The sequence below is a fragment of the Ictidomys tridecemlineatus genome, chromosome 14 (assembly GCF_052094955.1).
Source record: "Ictidomys tridecemlineatus isolate mIctTri1 chromosome 14, mIctTri1.hap1, whole genome shotgun sequence".
Classification (NCBI taxonomy): Eukaryota; Metazoa; Chordata; class Mammalia; order Rodentia; family Sciuridae; genus Ictidomys; species Ictidomys tridecemlineatus.
Window position 1 is genome coordinate 47,156,558 of NC_135490.1, and position 21,680 is coordinate 47,178,237.

General features: G+C 35.8%; 1 protein-coding gene across 7 annotated transcripts in view; it reads right to left on the bottom strand.

Annotated features, from left to right (window-relative positions):
* Nucleotides 1-21,680, bottom strand: part of LOC144370360 (transport and Golgi organization protein 1 homolog) — a 175,923-nt gene that overhangs the window by 144,687 nt on the left and 9,556 nt on the right. For 6 of the 7 annotated variants that reach the window (XM_078031104.1, XM_078031103.1, XM_078031102.1 and 3 more), the window contains exon 3: nucleotides 17,214-17,305. The exons of the other annotated variant lie outside the window; for it this stretch is intronic. The gene's annotated coding sequence lies outside the window, so the exon portion shown is untranslated. The remainder of the gene's footprint in view (nucleotides 1-17,213; nucleotides 17,306-21,680) is intronic. 7 annotated transcript variants of the gene reach the window in all.

Consider the following 21,680-nt stretch of genomic DNA (forward strand, 5'->3'; position numbering starts at 1 on the left):
TCACACCAACCCATCTATGCCACACCTGTTCTCCTGGCTCCCTTTCTCCACACAGTTTTTCTTCATCTAGCTAATCTCTACTCATCTTTCAAGCTCAGACCCTGACTCTTATAGGAAGCCTGTCTGAGAGATACCATTTATCTCCATTTCAAGCTTTTAAATTTCTTCTTGCCATCTCCATACCGTACTATGGTCATGTACTTTGGAACATATCTGCTCTGCTGGATTCTGAGATGCTTAAGAGCAAAGATTTTCCACTTATGTGCCTTTTAATGCTTAGCACATTGTTGGTACACAGGAGTACGTCAATAAACCTACATGAGCAAATGAATGCTAACATGCATTTGCTCATGCCAACTCCTAACTTACTCAATCAAACAAAAGCCCTACAGGTAGTTTCCCAATTCTGTACATGAAGCAACTAAAGGAGAAAAAAATGGATACGTTTCATTATTCCTCTAATATGACACTTTTTTTTTATCTCCTGCAGGGTATACATGAGTAATTCTACTCAACTTCTCAGGAAAGAGGACATGATTAAACCACTGGAAAACTGCTTGGCAAAACTCTTGTTACTTTTAGAAATACTGTATATTATTGAACAAAAAAAACTTTGATGTAATGGAAAAATAACTGGGTTAGGAGTCACATTTGAATTCAAACACCAGCTCTGCTTCACACTAGGTATGAGGCATGTAGCAAATTAATCATCTAAACTCCAAGTGTGTCATCTAGAATGAGGACAATAATACTTTCCATATTGAACATTCCTATTAGGAATACATAAGATAAGTATAAGAAAGCCCTCTGCAGGCTTTGTTATAAAGTTGGATATGCCAATGCTGTTTCCACCTTGAACAATATAATGGAATGATGTTTACCTCCCCATCTAGCAATATTTATGATTGATTACTATATATTTCTATTTTTACTTCCCTTGATGATAACTAGTCCAAATAACTGGAAAAGTTTTTAAATCTGCATACTGAAAGTTAAGAAACTTTCTACTAAATTGAACCAATCAAAGCACATCTGCTTTGAGGCTTGGAGTATAAACTGGGAAATAAGAAAAACCATTGAGTATTTAATAAAAAGCTCGACAACAGTCTTAAAAATTTCAACAAAATCATGACCAGTACAACTGGCTAGACTATCTACACTGCAGAGACTGTCCACACTCTTCTGTCACTAATGGAATCTTATATAATATAGTCAATGCTCCCAGCCCTACAAACTATGAACAGCTCAGTAGATAAATCTCAATAAGCCTCCACATCAAACAGACTGGAAGAAATCAAAAGACCACTGAGCTAAGCCAGACCAGGCTGATATTTTGGTTTATTGGTTAACTGTTATGCTTGGAAAGACATAAAGCTTAATTGCAAGGCTTGAGGTGTATGTAAAAAATGCCTGACTTAAGTAGAAATAATGATCAGAGCATCTGTCACTAGCTAAAATACGTGGAGATCTTTACCCGGGATATTTTTTGTTATTTTTATTTTAAATAAATGAAAATAGCCAGTTACACAGTGACTAAACATGAATCATTGTTTCAGCTTTTTGAGAATGCTAGGAAATACCAGGTGTAAATGAGGGAGTAACATTGCCATTAATCCAGGGCATGTGAAAGTTAAAAGGGGAAAGAATCTGGTTTAGTTTATGGCTTCTTGTGGTATTAACTGAAAGGGTAAAATTTCTAAGCTGGAAGGCTTGAATTAAAATGTAAAAGATTAGGTTATTATTGAGTTCGTCTGTTACACCCAGCTTCCTGAGATAGTTAAGACAACACCCTACTAGCCATTTAGCCTAAGGCCCTGTGCAGTTTGTCACAGGGCCCGAACCAATCAGTTTGAATGTGTACCCCACTTAGGAATGACCAATCACCCCTGCCCGAGCTGTTCCCGCCAATGGATTTGCCAATCACGTCTCAGAGTTGTTGTTCAATTTCCCCGCACCTCATGATGATTTGTTCTGATGTATGCAAAGCCCACCGCCCTCTCCAAAAAGTGTACTTAAGCTCTGCTTGACCTTTGCTCTGGGCTCTGGGCTGCTCTCCCTCCTTGAGTGAGCACAGAGCCCCAGCGCACTGGAATGGATCCCCAATAAATCCCCTTTTGTCAATTGCATGGAGTAAGTCTCTTATGTGGTCTCTCCCTCCGATGATCCGCTGGACCCCCTTTACATTAACCATAGGTTTCTCACAAATTTTTTTTTTTAAAGAGAGAGTGAGAGAGGAGAGAGAGAGAGAGAATTTTTTTTTAATATTTATTTTTTAGTTCTCGGCAGACACAACATCTTTGTTGGTATGTGGTGCTGAGGATCCAACCTGGGCCACACGCATGCCAGGAGAGCGCGCTACCGCTTGAGCCACATCCCCAGCCCTCTCACAAATACTAATGAATACAACACTTTAAAACACTATATGGAAAAGTGAAATCCGGTGGTATAATCTGGATCTCTTAAACATTTTCTACTGAGTAACTCCAGTTGGCTGAATAAGCAACAAAAGCTAACATTTTTTAAAAGGCCCTAGGAGAAAGTTCTCCTAGTAAAGGTCTTATGAAAAGTTGAAAATGAGGTCCTCATCACTGCCTTCCTCTAATTTCCACCACTACCAAAGCTACCCAACTATACTCAAGCAGCATAGTGCATTAGGACATGCAAAGACTTAAAATGCAATCCCTCCCCTTTAGAACCTTGTGTTCACTTGAGAGTACATAACTAATTTACAAGAAAGAGACAGTACACAGCCTCTGGGGTGGTACAGGAGAGTCCTATGGAACAAAAAAAACAACAAATGCTGAGATGACAATTAAAACAATGGGCACTAAAGGAGAGTTTCCTATATACTAAGCACCAGCCTTAGGCCCTCTACACCAGCCTTAGGCCCTCTTAGCTTTATCACATTTGCTCCTCACAATTCCAGAGGCAGACTCTATTGTCATTCACATTTTATAAGGATGCTGAGACAAAGAAATGGAGGCTCAGGGGACTAAGTCACTTACACCAGAAATCAAATGTAGACATGCCTATTTCTACATTCATCTTCTTTGCCTGCTCCTAGGGCAGAGCCTGAAGAAGGCAGTATGGACTACTACAGAGCTGCAGCCCCAGAGTCTGCTCTCCAGAAAACCAGTTTTAGGAAGACCATTGGACTGAACCCAAGGATGGAAATCAGCATAGTTTAAGAAGAAGGGAGAGGCAGGCATTTAGGAGCAGAAAAACCATGAACAAAAGCACTCAAAGTAAAAGCTTAACATTCAAAGGAACAATAGGGAGATTAGCTTGATTAGTGTGTGGGTATATGTTTGGAATGGGAGAAGGTAGTTGGCAGGCTTTAATAAATATTTGTAAGTTTGAATAATGCGAGATAAGGTGAAAAGGGCCTTGAAAGCAAAGCTGAAGAAAATGCAATTAACCAACAAATAACTTGAGCAAATGTTCAGCCTCCCTAGTAATAAAAGCAATGTAAATTGAAACACCAAGGTCTTTTCCTTCTCACATTCCCTGAAATTTGCACTAAAAAAAATACTTATTTCTGGGGCTAGGGTTGTGGCTCAATGGTAGAGTGCTCTCCTAGCATGCATGAGGCACTGGTTCGATCCTCAGTACCACATAAATGTGAAACAAAAATACTGTGTCCACCTAAAACTAAAAAATAAATATTTTTAAAAAATGCTTACTCTTAGTACTAGGAAGATTGCACATGCTGGTAAATGTGTTAATTGGTATCAGTTAAAAGAAACTTGGCTATTAGTTTCATGGAATGTTTATATTCTTCAGTCCAGCAATCTCCCTTTCAATAATCATAAAAACATGGACAGGGGCTGGGGTTATGGCTCAGTGGTAGAGTGCTCACCTCACATGTGCGAGGTCCTAGGTTCGATCCTTAGCACCACATAAAGATAAATAAATAAAATAACGGTATTGTATCTAACTACAAACTAAAAAAACAAATTTTTTTTTAAAAAAAGGACAAAGATAAAATTCATGAGAGAATATTCCTTGCATCACTATCTATAGTGGGGAAAAATCAGATAAAACGCTCAAGATTGTTGATTAAAATAAAAATAACTCTTTTAAAAAAAAAGGCCAATTAGAGCAATAAACTTTATACTATGTGAAATGGAAAGTGAAACGTGTGACTGGAAGTGAAATGGAACCTGTTTTTTCAAGAAAATTAATTTATTAAGAAATATGACAGGCTGGCGATGTGGCTCAAGAGGTAGCATGCTTGCCTGGCATGCGTGCGGCTCGGATTCGATCCTCAGCACCACATACAAAGATGTTGTGTCCGCCAAAAACTAAAACATTTTTTAAAAATTCTCTCTCTCTCTCCCCTCCCTCTCTCTCTCTCACTCTCTCTTAAGAAAAAAAAAGAAATATGACAACTTGTGGGTTGGGGTGTGGCTCAGTGGCAGAGCCCTTGCCTAGCACAAGTGAGGCCTTGGGTTCGATCCTCGGCACCACATAAAAAATAAATAAATTATAAAATAAAGAACTCTGAAAAAAAAGGAAGAAAGAAAAGAAATATGACAGTATGTAAAACCTAACAGTATAGAATGCAACAACAAGTCGTGTCCTGTGACCTAGAAATCACACACAGGAGACTCTACTTGCAGAAAGAGGCTTACACATTAAAACACTTTATAAACAAAGATACACAGCAGTCTGTTAATTTTTTTTAAACTAGGAGGATTATAAATTATCAAACAAAAATGAAAAGTGATTCCTACCAGTGAAGAAAGAAGGGTGTGTGTAGAATAACTACAAATACATTTTATAAAAACTAAATACTCATGAATTTAAAAAAAGGTCCAGAAAACACAGCAAAATGACAACTGCAATGCAATAGCGTAGGTGAAGACAATAAAACTGTGTAACTTTTTCATATTTTTCTTAATAAGCACATATTACTTTCAACATACAAAGAGAGAAGAAGAGTGAAACAGAAGAGTAGGAGTGAAGTCCTGGAAACCACAGCGTCATCTTCCCCCCACCAAGGTTCTGCCCATACTTAACTACCCCATGTCAAATCGACACACTGGCCACAAAGAGGAGAGATGCTAGTTGGAAAGCAAACCTTTTGACTATAAGGAAAGAAAACTCAGCCATGGCACTGAAACCAGGAAGTACCTGAAGGACCAAAAAACAAGGCTGACTGTTGGAAAAGAGTGTAGGAAAAGATTTGGGAGTCCAAAGACCTACTGAAAATGTACCAGTGTTTTCTTTTATTCACAAATGCACCCAGGTCTCTGAAGATTCAAGATTTTTCTAAGTAAACGGATCAAAAAACACAGAACAAGGAGAAGAGAAAATACTCTGACATATCATTTATTGTTCCCCATAGAGAATAAGATATTGCCAATTACAGAGTACCTCTGATTATAAAGAATACACACTAGAAATCAGGGAGTCCCTCTGAGAAATCTCCTTAAAGAGCTGGCCTACCTCTAAGCACTTCCTACCACATGAGCTATATCACATATACCATAGAGAAAAACGGGAAGAATCCTCAGATGCTCGCCTCTTGGATTATACCAGAACAATGGTATAATATTTGATTCCTCTCTCTTCTTCTTTATCATTACTGACACTTCACAATAAGACTGACCTGTTCCTTGATTGTTTTAGTTTATTTCATTGTAAGCACACTATATGTTCCGTGAGAATAGGCTGTTCTTAGATCTTTTTTTGGTGTCACCTAGTACTAAGCCCTGTATACAGTTGATAGTTAATACATATTTATTGATAGATATCAGGCTAGGTGCTCAAAGTCATTCCAGACTAAGGTAAATTGAGAAACATGATTCCTTCTGCTACTGTGATTTTTTAAAATAATTCTATGAAGAGTGACATTACTCCAGGTGTCACTATACATGACTGTAATCCCAGCTACTTGGAAGGCTGAGGCAGGAGGATCCCAGCCTTGGCAACTTAACAAGACCTTATCTCAAAATAAAAAATAAAGAAGGCTGGGGATACAGCTAAGTGGTAGAGCACTTGCCTAGCAGGCATGAAGCCCAGGTGTAGTCCTTAGGACTACCAAAAAAAAAAAAAGAAAGAAAGAAAGAAGAGAGGGTTATTATACAGAAGGCCCTAAAAAACCATTAAAAATTCTATTTAATGGGGAGCAGGAAGAAACGTCCACAGAAAATGCCAGGGATTCCACGGGATTCAATTTTCATGGACAAGCCAACCAGTTTGGCAATGCATGAGGGCATAATTTTAAATGGAGCCAGGGCTGAAAACAGGAAGGATATACACTATCAAGTATTTAGGGACAGTATGTTCCTTGGTGGAAGGCCACAACTTATAGTCATATGGCAAATGAAATACATGATATTATAAATGGTGGCATTGCAGGTAGCCCACAGAAGTTATTTACTTCACCACTGGAACAATATACTTTTATAATGATAAATAATTGAAAACTAGTTCATTGAAATATTGAAAAGCAATCAAGGAGAACACCACTAAAAGAACTTCTTTTCTCTGAAATATAGAAGCTTCAGGGAAAGTTCTCAATTAAAGCATTAAGGAGTTGGAGATGACCTGTGCTGGGTTTCTGGGGGAAACTAGGCACTTGTGACCCTTAGAAGTCAGTGACACAATATTTTTAATACACATAATTCCATTTCCAAATGCAGGTAGGGAAGGCAGAGCACCAATATTGCTCTGCGTTGACCACATTTTCTAGCAGCAATATAAACAAAAGGTGAGGGAAGATTTTCCCACATTAATGGAAGAACTGGAAGAGACACAGGGAGAAAGTGTGTTTAAAAGACATTAGCAAGAGCTCTGTTACAGCCACGTCTGCACAGTGCAGCAGGAGTGAGGCTCTTCCCATGAGGAAGAGCAAAGTCCACAGTTACCTTCAGCTTCCCACCTTGCTTTATAGGTAACTTTACAGTTGAGTCCAAGTCTTGCCTCTCCTCTTCCATTGTTCTTCAGAGATTTGCATCCTATTTTATAAATGTGTGTCATCCCCTCATCCCCTCAGTGCTTGAACCTACCTTGTATACTTGCTGAATGAATGATGAAGAAAAAAAATGTCAGAATGCCCAACCTGGACACCAGTTACACAGAAATGGAACCACAGGCATAGGAAAGCTTTGATTAAAGGGGTGACAGAGGGGATAAAGTGAATTACGGGACAGGGGTATGTAGCTGACCATTAAATGGATCTAAGTCAATTATTCAGATTTGAGAGGTTGTAGAAATAGATACAACTAAGATGAAGATGTCTTAAGAGCAAAAGAAAGGCAAGATGTCATGGAATTGTGCTTATAGAATGGAAAATTCTAGTCTTCCAAGATTTAGCAACTGGATCAGACGTACTGATCCTTGTCAAATGAAGCTAATCTAACCCTAACTTCTGTCAAGCCCAGCTGGTTTGCCCTGACCCAGACAGCCTCATGTTCCAATTCTATAGAGGCAGTTTGTAGAGAACAAAGCAGTTAGAGTTCAGAGGACAGAAAAGAAAGAAACTTGACAGAAAAAGAAAGAGAGATTAATCAGAACAATTGGCCTAATTTGAGTTCAGAGGCCAAAAAAGTCACATCAAAATACCACATTCAATTGAAATAGAACAGGGATTTTTGACACAGAAACAAAAATAATTAAATGCCAATTCCCATAAATTTAGAAAGATCATTTGACTTCACACTATTTGGCCTTATGATAAGAAAACCAATATATGGGTCAAATTCCAAAAGTAAACCAGAGTTTGTGATAACAAACATGTTAACACTGTTATCTTATTAGAGATTAGCTGTGAACCAGGAAGATAATTCATAATGTCAAAGAGCATTTTCAAGCTTGGATTCAGAATCTCTATTTTAATGTTTTACAAAACTTGGTTCATGTGTGAAGACATACATATACTTTGTTTCTGGGTGCTATGGTTTTGGATATGGTTTATCCCTCAAAAGGACATATGCTGGAAGATTGGTATCGAATAAAATGATGTTGGAGTAGTCAAACTTTTAAGGGGTAGCGCCTCATGGAAGGTAACTAGGTTACAGGGTTACTTATACCCTCATGAATAGATTAATGATGTCTTGGAATAGGTCAAACCTCATGGGACTGAATTAGTTCTTGATAAACTGGGCTATTGGAAAGTAAAGCCACACCATGCAATTGGCCCTTCTACGCAGTCCATTGGTTTCCTTTCTACTTCCTGACCATGTTGTGATAGCCATGGGTGTGGGGGAGGGAACTTTTCCAGAATACTAGCACCATGCTGTTTGGACCACCTTCCACCACCAGAATCATGAGCCAAATAAATCTTTCTTTATGCACTACCTAGCATCACGTATTCTGTTATAGCAACATGAAATGGACTAAGAAATTACATGAAAATTTTTTAAATGCAAGCTATTTACAAGAATGAATTATAGTCACATCAGTGTTTATAGCAGCTCAATTCAAAATAGCTAAGCTATGGAACCAACCTAGGTACCTTTCCACAGATGAATGGATAAAGAAAATGTGGTATACATACAAAATGGAATGTTAGTAAGCCATAAAGAAGAGTGAAATTATGGCATTGGCTGGTAAATGGTTGGAACTGAAGAATGTCGTGCTAAGTGAAATAAGCCAGTCCCCCAAAAAACCAATGGTTGAATGTTATCTCTAATACGTGGATGCTAACACACAGTGAAGGAAAGTGGAGAGGAGAAGAATAGAAGTTCAATTGGATTAGATAAAGGAGAATGAAGAGAAGGGAGTGGAGAGGAGAATAAGAAAGACAGTACAATGAATTGAACATAACTTTCCTATGTTCATATGCGAATACATGACCAGTATAATTCCACATCATATACAACCACAAGAATGGGATCCTAATTAGAATAAGCTATACACCATGTATGTATAGTGTTAAAATACACTCTACTGTCATATAAAAAGAATAAAAAAAATTAAAAAGAATGAATTATACAGAACCGAATATCTAGACCCTTGTACTATTTCATATTTCTTTACAACTACATGTAGGAAATATGTAAAGGAAATAAATTTTCATATTAGGCTAAAATATATTTATTATCTTCCTATATTTAAATCACTGTTCCTAATGAAAACATTTTCAATGCTTTTGAGATGACCTTGAACATCAGACATCAATGTAGTAACACACATTGCTTAATTCACACTCTTTCCCCGACCTTGTCCTTCCTTTTAATGGAACTTGACTTATAGAATTTACCATTCTCAGACTAGTTATGTGCTTCAGGAAGAGCTAACATATATTCCAGGCCCAACTGAAGAACCCTGATTTGTCTAAGCTAATTATGGCAGATCTATTTCCCCCACCCGGGTTAAGCTGGGACATGTTAAAAATTAACTTTGGTCAATAATATGTGAATAAAAACCTGTAGGATGTGGAGGTGGGGACATAGAAACACACACAGGAGGAAGTGTCATTGTTTTCAAAAAGAAATAAGAAACACGGCTTCTAAATATTGTGTTTCAACTCTAATATCTGGAGGATGGCTCCAACATCTACATAATAGCAGCCATCTTGTAACCATCCAGAAAGCCCCCTTGGTCCATGCCTTCACGTCTAGGATGGCACAGTAGAAACACAGAGAAAACACATGCTTCAACCTGAAAGAAATAAATCCCCCTTAAAACATCCTGGTTACATATGTAATAACTTTTCCCTGTTTAAATTCTGATTTGGGTTTTTTATTAGTTGTATCCAAAAGCATTCTAACTACTATTAAGTCTGAACTATTTCAAACTTACATTTAAATATTAAAAAATGGAGCTATTATTTGAGGGATGAAAAATGACAATGACAAGAGTATGCTACTTAATTTTTTTAACCACACAAATATAAAATAAAGATATTGTGTCCACCTATAGCTACTTAATTTTTTACTAGGACATCTAGCCCAAGGTACAGAACTCAGTACTTCTAGTGAATCCTAAAGTCTATTATATTTCAAAGGTGTTTACTACTCTATTCCCCCTTCACTACTTGCCTCCCCTCCTTCCCCACTTATAAGCAAACACATAAGTACACATACCACAGTCTGACAGATTAGGTCCTCAGCCTGCTGACCAGTTCATCATCCAGACTGGCGGTGCTACTTTCCCCATGTCATGACTTTAGGAAAATGGAAAGTATCTTCTTCTAATAACGGTAAAGACAAACACCAAAAAAGTAATATGCTGCTCATGACAGGCTCTGTGTACTGGTGAATAAATGCTCTGTACATGAAAATAATTTGTGTTCCAGTCCTGCCACTTTCCAGCTATATGACAGCAGGCAAATAACTAAAATTCACTCCCTGTCGTTTTACTCCATTGTGAGGTGATGATGATATTACTCACCTTGCAAGGATCTCGTGAAGGTTAAATTAGACACACATAAAAAATTTTATTGATCATATTTTTATCAAAAATAGTTTTGTGTGTAACAACAATTGTTGGAAATTTCTGGAATTTCAAAACTATATGTTACTAAAATCAATAGTTACTAGGACTGAATTCTGAACAAATTATAAATGTTATCTTAAGTTCTAAGAAAACCATTCCCTCTGGCCTTAAGTTCTTTGACTCCATTTTCTCATTTGGAAAACAGCTCTGTGGTGTTTCTCTACAGGTAGTGAATGGGCAACAAATACAGCTTGTAAACTTCCTGATAAATAAATACTTTATCTCATAGCCCTGGAAGCAACCCTGACGTCTTAAATTATGTAATCCTGGTATTACATTATATTAGTCTGGCTCATATAAAATGTAAGCTACAAAAATATCAAAGCTAAGAAAAAATATTTACTCATGCTTTTACATGCAGAAAGAGGATGCATGCATTGCCAAGACTCCATAGAACAAGCTCAAACGAGAGCAACAATGCCTCAGTTATTAGAGAGGGCAATGGCCTGAAGCAGTCCTAAGGAACAAAGATTACTTGGTCCATGCAAGAGTCAATATTTAAGCATACAATGAGTAATTCCCGCTTTAAGTTCATGAACATATTTCTTTTCAAGAACTTCTTTTTGGTTACAAATTTCATTTGTGGTCTTCCTACCTATAATCCATGAACCTATGAATGAACAAAACGTTGAAATATGAAACTCTCCAGTAAACAAAAATGTCAATACAGACTTAATTCTGACTAGACCATCTCAACAAGGTTACACAAGACTTGTACTGTACTTCTCAGTCTCCAAAAATACTCATTTATCTACCCTGGCTAAAGCAACAGATTGAATGTTCTACAAAGATCTGTGGTAAATGCATGAATGACACCTCCAGACTATATCAAATCATGGGGCTCTTAACTTTAAATCATTATTATTTAAAATCCTCTGACAAGTAAAGTGCCTCTTTGGGAGAATGAACATCATATTCCACATTAGAATCATTTAAATTCAAATGAATATTATTGTTGCTAATAGAAACTTCATTTCTAAATATTTTTTTCAAATGTTCTAGTCATCCTATAAGCTAAAAATAACCATTAAATTATATTAATGCTAGCTTTGTGATCTTGAGCAAATCACTTAATTTTCTGCACCTTAATTTTCTTATCTGTTAAATGAAAATGGGATTGGGTGACTTTTTAGGTCCTTTAGAAAATAAAAACAAATAATAATTGTTTTCATTTATGTCATTTTAATTAAAGATGTGAAAAATGTAACCAAAGATTCTGTAAAACATTAAGTCTAAAAGAAATTGAACCACAGCCAAGAATTTTTGTAAACCCCAAATCCCCTCTCGATAGCACCAAACAATTGAGTTTTACAGAGTTAACTATGAAAAAGGTAAATTTCTTATTAGTAAAACTGATAACCTCCTGGGCTAATTTAATTCATTCCCTACTTGCCAACCAGAAAAGTATGATTTTTACCTTTCTGGTTTAACAGCATAATATTAGAAACTTTAAGGCCTACTCTTGTCTCATCTCTTATATACATGAAAACAGTGAGGCTCACTCAAAAAAAGAATACTTATGGGCATTCTCATCCATAGCCTACCTGCCTGCCCCTCTATCGGGTATACTGTATTTTCTCTTGCCTTTGTCTTACTTGCAATAAACTGCTCTAATAACCTCCCCACCAAAAACATAAAATCCACGAACGAAAAAAACTACATAATTCATATTGTCTTCCAACACCCACAGAAAGGGTCTTAGAGTCAACTCAAGCAAACTTCTCCCCTGCGCCCCACCCCCACTGAAATCAACATACCATATTAAAAATGTGTGATTATTGGTCCACATTCAGACTTTGAATGAACGAATGAAGTGGCTTGTCTCCCACAGTTAGGGCAATGTAAAATCTAAAGACATACACCAAAAAAGTAAAATACTACTCATGACAGGCTCTATGTATTGATAAATAAGTGCCCTGTACATGAAAATAATTTGTGTTCCAGTCCTGCCACTTTCTGGCTATACGACAGCAGGCAAATAACTAAAATTCACTCCCTGTGGTTTTACGCCACTGTAAGATGATGATGATATTATTCACCTTGCAGGGATCTCGTGAAAGTTAAATTAGACACATAAAAATGGCCTGGCACAAGCCAACCATGGAATAGGCAAAAGACACTAAAAGACATGCCATCTGCCTTACAAAACTTCTCCCTTCCCTCAAGGTAAGTTGAACAGAATCCAATGCAACAGATAGCTGCCATATTTTTCACTGGGCTGTCAGTTCCCCTTAGGCACAGAATATTTCTGATTCATCTCTGCATGCTAGTACCCAGCAGATTGAAAACATAATGAACGTTATTCAATGGGGAAAATGAGAATTCTTTGGGTCTGAGGATGTTAATATTATACCAGACCCAGTGAAAGAAAATTCCAATTTTCAGTTTGACCAAATAGGTAAGTGTTTACTACAAGCTTCTATGTGGTTCAAAGCAAATAAGCTATTCTGAATTCTAATAATTACATTCTCTAAAATATAAAAAACTCAATTGCCCTAAAGCTCTCAATTTTAGTCTTGAAAAACCAATTCTTTCCTAAACAATGGAGTGGGTAACCACAGAAACTTGTGGAATCTCTTTTCCTAGAAAACACGAAGAACAGGAAAGAAGCCAGTCAGTCTGGAAATGGCTTCAAAATCTGCCGATAAGCAAGAAGTTGGGCTGAGTTAGATGCCCCTTGAAGGGTTCCTCCAGACCTATGCCACTAAGAAAAATAATTCTAATAATTCTGTCATTTATGTCCAAGAAAATAAAATAAATCTAACATCTCCCAATACAGTCATTTGAAATTATTTTATTTGGATCTAGTGATGCTTTTACAAACCCATTTTCTTCTTAAATTATAGTAAACTGTACTAAGCTCTTAATTTGAATATGAGCTCTTCTTAATAATACAGAATAGAAATTGCACTTAACACAGTAAACAAAATTATTTATTCATTTCTCTTTTTCAGTCTATTTCATGACCTTAAATCTACTCATCCCCAAAGCCTTATAAGAAATACTATTTCCCCCAAAATACATCACTCTATTTTTTCCATTTACAGATGTCCAAGGCATTCATTACCCAAATCACATTGCGCAGGTGATTAGTATATGATATCTTCTATTTTCATCTGATTCACAAGTAACAGTTTATTTCTCCCCAGCTGAACTGTAAGCTCAAAAGCCCAAGTTTTGGAGCCCTCATGTTTAAACTGAATTCAAGGTAAGTACTTATTCATCATTAAGTTCTTATTGGCTCACAGGTTGAGTTTAAGCAAAAGGAAAATGTAAAAGCAATACTATTTAACTCTGCACACTGAGCACCTGTATGAAGTTTTGGCAAAGCAGACACTCCACAAAGTCAAAAATAAAGCTTCTCAGACTACTATATATTGGCACTTGCCACTTAGCTGCAACTAACATAGTTGAAGGTTAAGACACACAAGGGACCCAGAGTTAAAGATGCAATTGGTTTAGCTGCTACCCTATAAAGAATGAGCAGCTATCAAGGACGGTCCATTCACATACAGATGGCAGCTACTATAGAAAAGCAGAAAGCACAGCACCTTCCCCAGAAAACAGGGCTATGCATGTTCCGATTTTACATGGAATCCATTATTCATTCTGTCAGACTAAGTCAGTTAAATGGCAACAAACAGAAAGGAAAGAGTGTTAGAAAATTACAGTGTAATAACATGACTGTAAAACTTGTATTTTCTCACTGTTCATAATCCAAAGAACACATCTAGATCAGACCAATGGGCTCAAAAGCTCAATCTTAAGTGCATTCCACACACTCATAGAGAGAGGCAGACCCCTGGTCCTTTCTCCACATATTAAATGAAAACTTCTGGTCCCTACTATGTGTCAGGTACTGTCTAAGGCATTGGCACTTTATCAAACATGCAATTCTAGTAACATTATATAAAGTCTCAGCTTCATATTTTAGAGGGAAGACACCTCAGGCTTGGCCCAACCTCTTATTTGAGCAAGAAGAAACTCAAGGCACAGAGAGGATAACCTCGTTGGTTATTGTGGCTTTATGAGAACAAAGGCAGGAGTAGAAAACAAACTTTTTATCCATCCCTCCCCAGTAATAAAATTTACTTTTTCTACTAAGCAAGTATTTCTATATGCTTCCTACACACCAGACAGTATACAAGGTACCAGATACACAGGATTCTGACCCTGGTGCTGTCCTCAAAAGGCACAGTCTAACAACAAGGCAACAGACAGAAACAGCAAACCATATCTCTAATTGTTTAGGACTTCAATTTTTAAAAAAATTAATAATAAAGTTGTAATAGTTTGTTGTAGACTCTTAATAACCCCATGAAGATAAAATCTAGATCTTACTACTCCTGTCATATAGATTGAGAAACTGAAGTATGGAGTGAATAAGGGACTCTACTAAGGTCATCTCCAGTGGCAGCAAAATGCCTAGAAACCAAGTTTATTTACTCCAAGGTAAACATTCTTTTCACACTAGATGGAAAAAAAGCAGATGTTCTTTTTATGTTCAGTTCCTTTCTGACCAAGAGCACACATTTGCAAGACTGCATGCAGAACAACCTGTGGTTGTGAAAGCAAATTTAACTGGCTGTGAGGTGTCATCAGCTGAGGTTAGTTATTTGATGACTGAGTAATCACCCAACAAGACATTGTAAGTAGCATTCTTAAAGTGCCCTTTATATATACAAAGAATAGATGGAAACGGTCCTATCCTTCGGGGAATTAATATGTAGAAAATGGGTATATAAATATTTCAACAAAAAGTGACAAAATTAAATAAACTACAAAAGTAGAATAATCACAAACAATTGCAAATTTAACAAACTAAATGTTTTGCAGAACTTCTAAGAAGACCTGCCAAGAAACTGATAATTCAAGAGTTAAATAGAAAAGAGAACCCTGTATAGGAGATGACACATGCCAGTCTTCTGATTATTGAAATACAGGCTCTTACTAAAAAATGTTCACCACACTTAAGTAAAATATCAACTTCCTAATTCCTTCATTTCACTTTCCACCATTAGTCAAAATAATTATACAAATATTCCATTTCCCTTCTTCTAGGAAAGTTATTAATTTTGTAATCTTCTCTATTCAAAAGAAATGAATTTCCATCAGTGTGACTTTAGCTAAAAGGGTAAAACTGTGTGATCTCATCGCCCTTTTATTCTTCTATCCTCTTTTAGTTGCAACCTAAATGAAATTAATGATCATTTTTCTCTGGTGCACAGTAAAATTTATGTACACATTCAAGAAGAGCAATTTTAACATTAACTTTGTTACTTAATATCATATTTTATTCATACTACTAAACATCATCATGGTCTCATAAAAAGATACAACTATTTTAAACTTAAGCACACTGTAGAATTATTAACAAATTAGACAAAGTTAAAAAAAAACAAATACTAGTAATTTTCAGTTAATGACAGGAAAAATTACTTTAAGAATGAGCTAAAGGGGCTGGTGTCATGGCTTGGTGGTAGAGCAGTTGCCTACAATGCGTAAGACACTGAGTTCAATCCTCAGCACCACCTAAAAATAAATAAATAAAGGTATTGTGTCCATCTTCAACTAAAAATATTTAAAAAAAAATAACAGGCTATAAAGTAAAAATTATAATCATGCTACCAAAGTAGTAATATTTATTTTAAAAATACAACTCAGGGGAGAAAAAAAATCTCTTAGTATTCCTGCATTTACTCAGGGGATTCAAACTTAGAGCCAGTTACCTTTCTTTGAAATATTTGGTGAATTTTACAGGCTGATAAGTAGCAATTTCCAGAACCACCACAGCAGATTTCACTAGAATTACCACAAGCATATCAAAAAATTATTTCATCATATCTTTTAGTTCTTAAAACTTAATTTCATCACAAGAAGACATATTTTAATAAATACCAGTTTAAAATCTAAATTTGAAGCAAAAGCATAGTAACTTGTTTAGGGAAGAGAGAAGCTGGGCTTGAATTCATGTTTAGGTCCTTAAGACAATGACTTGTATGTCAAATTGGATTCTAAAAGTTTAAGGGAGTAATTAAACATGCAGTGACAGTGACATCTAGTGTTAACAGCTGCAAGCCAACTACACTACTATTAAATCCTCAAATGCTGAAGAACTATCCAAAGCTTCTCTTTAAGAACAAACAGAACTTCTGCATTATATTAAAAAATAATAATAATAATAACCAAAATGGTTCCATAGATTTCCTTCCAGACATTAAAAAGCCTTACTGAAAAAAAACAGAGTAAATTAAAGACCAAAAAGTAAATGCATTATTTATTTCACACAGTCAACATCTCCAACTTTCTCCCTTCGTTTAGGAGAGTAATGAATGCACAGGTAGTCTGGAAGGTGTTCTGATAAGAGTTTCACAATCTTTTAAACTTTCGCCTATATGATTAAAGATACTGCACAGATAGTAAATACTCGATAACACATCAGGAAAAAAAGAATGTAGGACATTTCAGGAATACTTGAAGAAGACACAAAGAAAAAAGAATAGTTACTGCAGTGAGAAACAAGTCTATATTTCAGCCCTGGCTTCCTTGCTTTATATTTGTTGATTTGAAAGGTCAACTTTGTAATCAGTTGATATTTTTGCCCAAGGATTTAGAATTTGGCAGCACAGGTTAATTCATTATACCATTTTTATAGTTTTATGCTACAGATGAATCTGTAATAGTAAGCAAAATTTCGACAATTATTTTTGGCCAGGACAATTTTGTGTAAAAAGAAAAGTTAGCATTAGATGAAGCTTACTTACCTATTTGTTTTGGAAAGTTCGTCCTTTCCCCTTTTAACTCCAAAAATTCTTGTGATCAAGGAACTAAAGAGAAGAGTGGATGAATTTCTCACCTATTATAAAAATAAACACACAATATGGGTCAAGGAATATTTATAGCATGAAATCAACATGTATAATGGTCAACTAGGTATTCCAATCATTATACCATTGGCTAGTGTAGGACTAAAGAAAACATGGTTTGTTTTCACAAAATGAGACAACTTTAAAAAAAAAAAACTTAATAGTAATTGACTCAATGAACTCTTAAATTAAGCCCTAACTCCAAACACAATATAGTTTTTTCCTATTCTAATATTATCAATTGATTTCATTTTGTCCTTGAATTGAATCATCAAACAGTACTTTAAGAAAAAAAAACTATTTTTCATATCCTTCCTGACAACGATTATTCTAGACCTCAACTCTTTTCACTTATTTTTCTGTACTTACCTACCTGTGAGAAAATACTTGTAAGACTTAATTTCAAAGAATCCATGTAATAAATAGTCAAGAAAATACTTAATATTCCAAATGCCATTAACTTCACAATGCCAATAATATAGCCAAGGGATATTAACCCTAAAATTATATGATAGAACTGATTAATAAAAACAAGAGGCAAGAATAATGTTAATAAACTTGGATCATTTCTCCAAGACACTACAGAGTATGTTTTCCAAGCCAATGCATCAAGATACTTTGGAATTTCACGACAATGTCTTGAATATTCTAGCATTATTGGTCTTCCTCAATCACCTTGCCAAATCAGAGTAGAGAGGTTTAAGTATGTACTTGCCTTCCTTATGGTGTGCAAGGCAATATACCAGCACCACAGAGAATACCTAGAAATAGAAGACACACAATTGCTGCCATCATAGAGCTTATTTTCTAATTAGGTAAGTGATCATATGGTATGTTAAGTAGCAATATAATCAGAAAAGTCATTAAAAGTAATAATGCAGGCTGGAGCCATAGCTCAGTGGTAGAGCTCTTGCCTCACACATGTGAGGCACTGGGTTTGATCCTCAGCACCACACAAAAATAAATTAATAAACAAAGATTTTTTTTTAAAAAGTAATAACTTGAGATTTAGAAAACCACTTCCTGAAACCATTGCATAAGGGTCACAAACTCAAACACCCAGTAGAAGCAGGGAGCAACAGAGGCAGCAGTGGACTGTGTCTAATGTAGTCCCTGCTCAGCTTCAGCTGACTAGCTGCCATGAAGGAATGCAAGCCTAATGTTGCCAGATCTTCTGCTTTTTTAACAGAAGCCAGAAACATGATTTTTATGTGAAATCTCACTATTTTGAAATGTTGGCAACAAATTAAAGAAAAGGGGTGGTGGAAAAATGACCATAGAGTCCAAATAAAATTCATACCAAAATTGCAATGAAACCCTAATCTTGGACAGATCTACTTAGGTCCATTCAATAGTCAGCAAACATTAATGGAGTCCCTACTACATGCCCTGCCTAATATGCCCAAACTGTAACAAATAGATCCATCCTGTCAATATCAGTATCACCTCTGCCTAGCACAGGTCTTGATTATCTTACCCAGTCTCAGAAGGCTTGGTAAGGACATTTAGGACACCATTACTTCCCTCAAATCATAACAATGATAAAACACAAAAAGAAAGGTTAAAAGTAGGGCTCAGTGATAGAGTGCTTGCCCAGCACCACAAGTAATAACAAAAAAATAAACAAAACACAACAGAAACACAATTCCATTTTGCCCTAAACCAAACTCTCTGACAAAGGCTGCCAGATGCACTAAAGTTAAACATCTGGAGATGTTGAGAATACACACTTTAAACAAAACCATAGGGGCCTGTTTCACAAAGTGAACAGGCACAAAACAGAAATAAAATTCTTTTTTTTTAATCAATAGACTGAGGACAGGAGACAGATAATGCATTTTAGTAATATTAATATGGACAAATGGAGCCGGGTGCAGTGACACACGCCTGTAATCCCAGAAAGGCAGGGGGACCACAAGTTCAAAGCCAGCCTCAGCAACTTACTGAGGCCTGAGCAGCTTAGTAAGACCCTGTCTCTAAATTAAAAAAAAAAAAAAAAAGATGAACCAATGGGTATCAATACTATCAGCTTGATCCATCCTGCATAGGCTGAATGTTTGTGCCTCCTTCCCCAAATACATATGTAGAAATCCTAACCTTCAAAGTGATGGCTTTGGGAGGTGGGGTACTTAGGATATGATTAGGTTATGAAATCTTTACCCTTATAAATGGGATATTAAATGCTCATATTAAGGAGACGAGAGAGAGAGAGAGAGAGAGAGAGAGAGAGAGAGAGAGAGAGAGAGAGAGAGATCCATTGCCCCTTTTAACCTTTTACAAGATAAGGCACCTTCTATGAACCAAAAAGCAGGCCCTCATGAGACACTGAATCTGCTGGCACATCGATCTTGGATTTCCCAGCCTCCAGAACTATGAGAAATAAATTTTTGCTGCTTATAAGTCACCCATTCTGTGGCATTTTGTTATACCAGCTCAAACAGACCAAGAAATCCATTATAAAATTCCTCCATTTAGTAGCCAATTATGATCAATACCTATTCTGATACATATAGCAAAACGGTGATACTCTATCAGAACTTCTGCATTAATTACTTAACATTCCCAGAAAAAATTTTAAAAACTTTCCCTAATCATCTATTTGGTTACCCTGTTCACTCAATACAGAATTATTTGCATGTATTAACCAATTTTCCATTCAGGGCAGAGCAAACCTCCAAAAGTAATCAATTGATGATACTTGGTTTTAATATTTTAAAAATGACTTTCCCTTCTTTGAGATACAATACACATACTGTAAAATTCACCATTTTGAAGTATACAAGTCAGTGGTTTTTACTATATTTCTAAAGTGGGAGACTATCACCACTAAATCAACAATATTTTCACAGCCCCAAAATGAAACCCTGCACACATTAGTCATCATTTTCCCTCCACCCATAGGAGGAAAGCACTGATCTATTTCTGTCTCTAAATATTTGCCTATTCCAGACATTTCATATACATAGGATCATGAAACAGATGGCCTTTTATGTAAGCCTTCTTTCACTCAGCACAATATCCTCAAGATTCACCCATATTCTAACATTTTTTGATATGTTCTTCCTTTTTATGGTAATATCCCATAATAGAGATATATCACATTTTTTAAATCTGTTCAGCATTTGATGGGACATTTGGCTTGTTTCCCATTTTTTGGCTATTATGGATAATGCTACTGAAAACATCTGTGCACAAATTTTTGTATCAACATGTTTTCATTTCTCTTAGGTATACATCCAGAAGTAGTATGGTAAATTATTACAGTAACTCTGCTTGTAGGAACTGCCAAAATGGTGGTACCATTTTATATTCTGATTAGCAATATATTAGGGCTTCAATTTCACCAATTCTGTGATTCTGCACATCTTCCTCAATACTTTTATTGTCCATCTTTTTAATCTTAGTGAGTACAAAATGGTATCTCATTGTGGCTATGATTTGCATTTCCCTAATGATGCTAAACATCTTTTTATGTACTTATTGACCATCTGAATATCTTTTGGGGGGAAATATATTCAAATGAATTGTCCATTTTTTTAATTGGGTTGTCTTTTTATTATTATTGAGTTCTAAGAGTTTTCTGTATATTCTTAATTTTGATCAAGTCTAATTTACCTATGTTATTTTCTGTTGCTTGTACCTTAGGTGTTGTATCTAAGACACTGTTAACCCACTCCAAGGTACAAAAACTTACACAAGTTTTCTTCTAAAATTTTTATAGCTCTTACATTTAGATTTTTGATCCATTTTTAGTTCCTCAAACATGAAATTCATTCCCTTGCATTACAGCTATCTAATGGTACTAGTACTATTGGTTGAAAGAACTATTCTTTCTCCATTGATCTTTGAGCACTATTTTTTAAATTTTTTGTGGAGATTTATTTCTGGACAATCAATCCTATTCCATGATTTATATGTCTATCCTGATGTCAAATCCATAATCAAATTTACTACTGCTTAGTAGTAATTTTTGAAATTGGGGCCTATGAGCCCTTTGACTTTTTTTCAAGATTGTTTTGTCTAGTATGGGACCCTTGTATTTTTTTTAACATATATTAGGACCAAAATATTAATTTATGCCAAAAAAATATTCAGATGGAATTTTAACAGAAATTATGTTGAATCTGTAGATCAATTTGGGGAATATTATCATCTTAATGATAGAACATCTTCCAATAATGAACATGGGATATCTGGTCCTCTTGCATTTCTCTGAATAATGTTTTCAGATTTTCAGTGTGAAAGGTTGCACTTTTTCTGTTAAATTAATTTCCTTTTAAAAAATATTTTTATTAGTTATTGATGGGCCTTTATTTATTTGTTTATATGTGGTGCTGAGAATAGAACCAGTTTCTCACACATGCT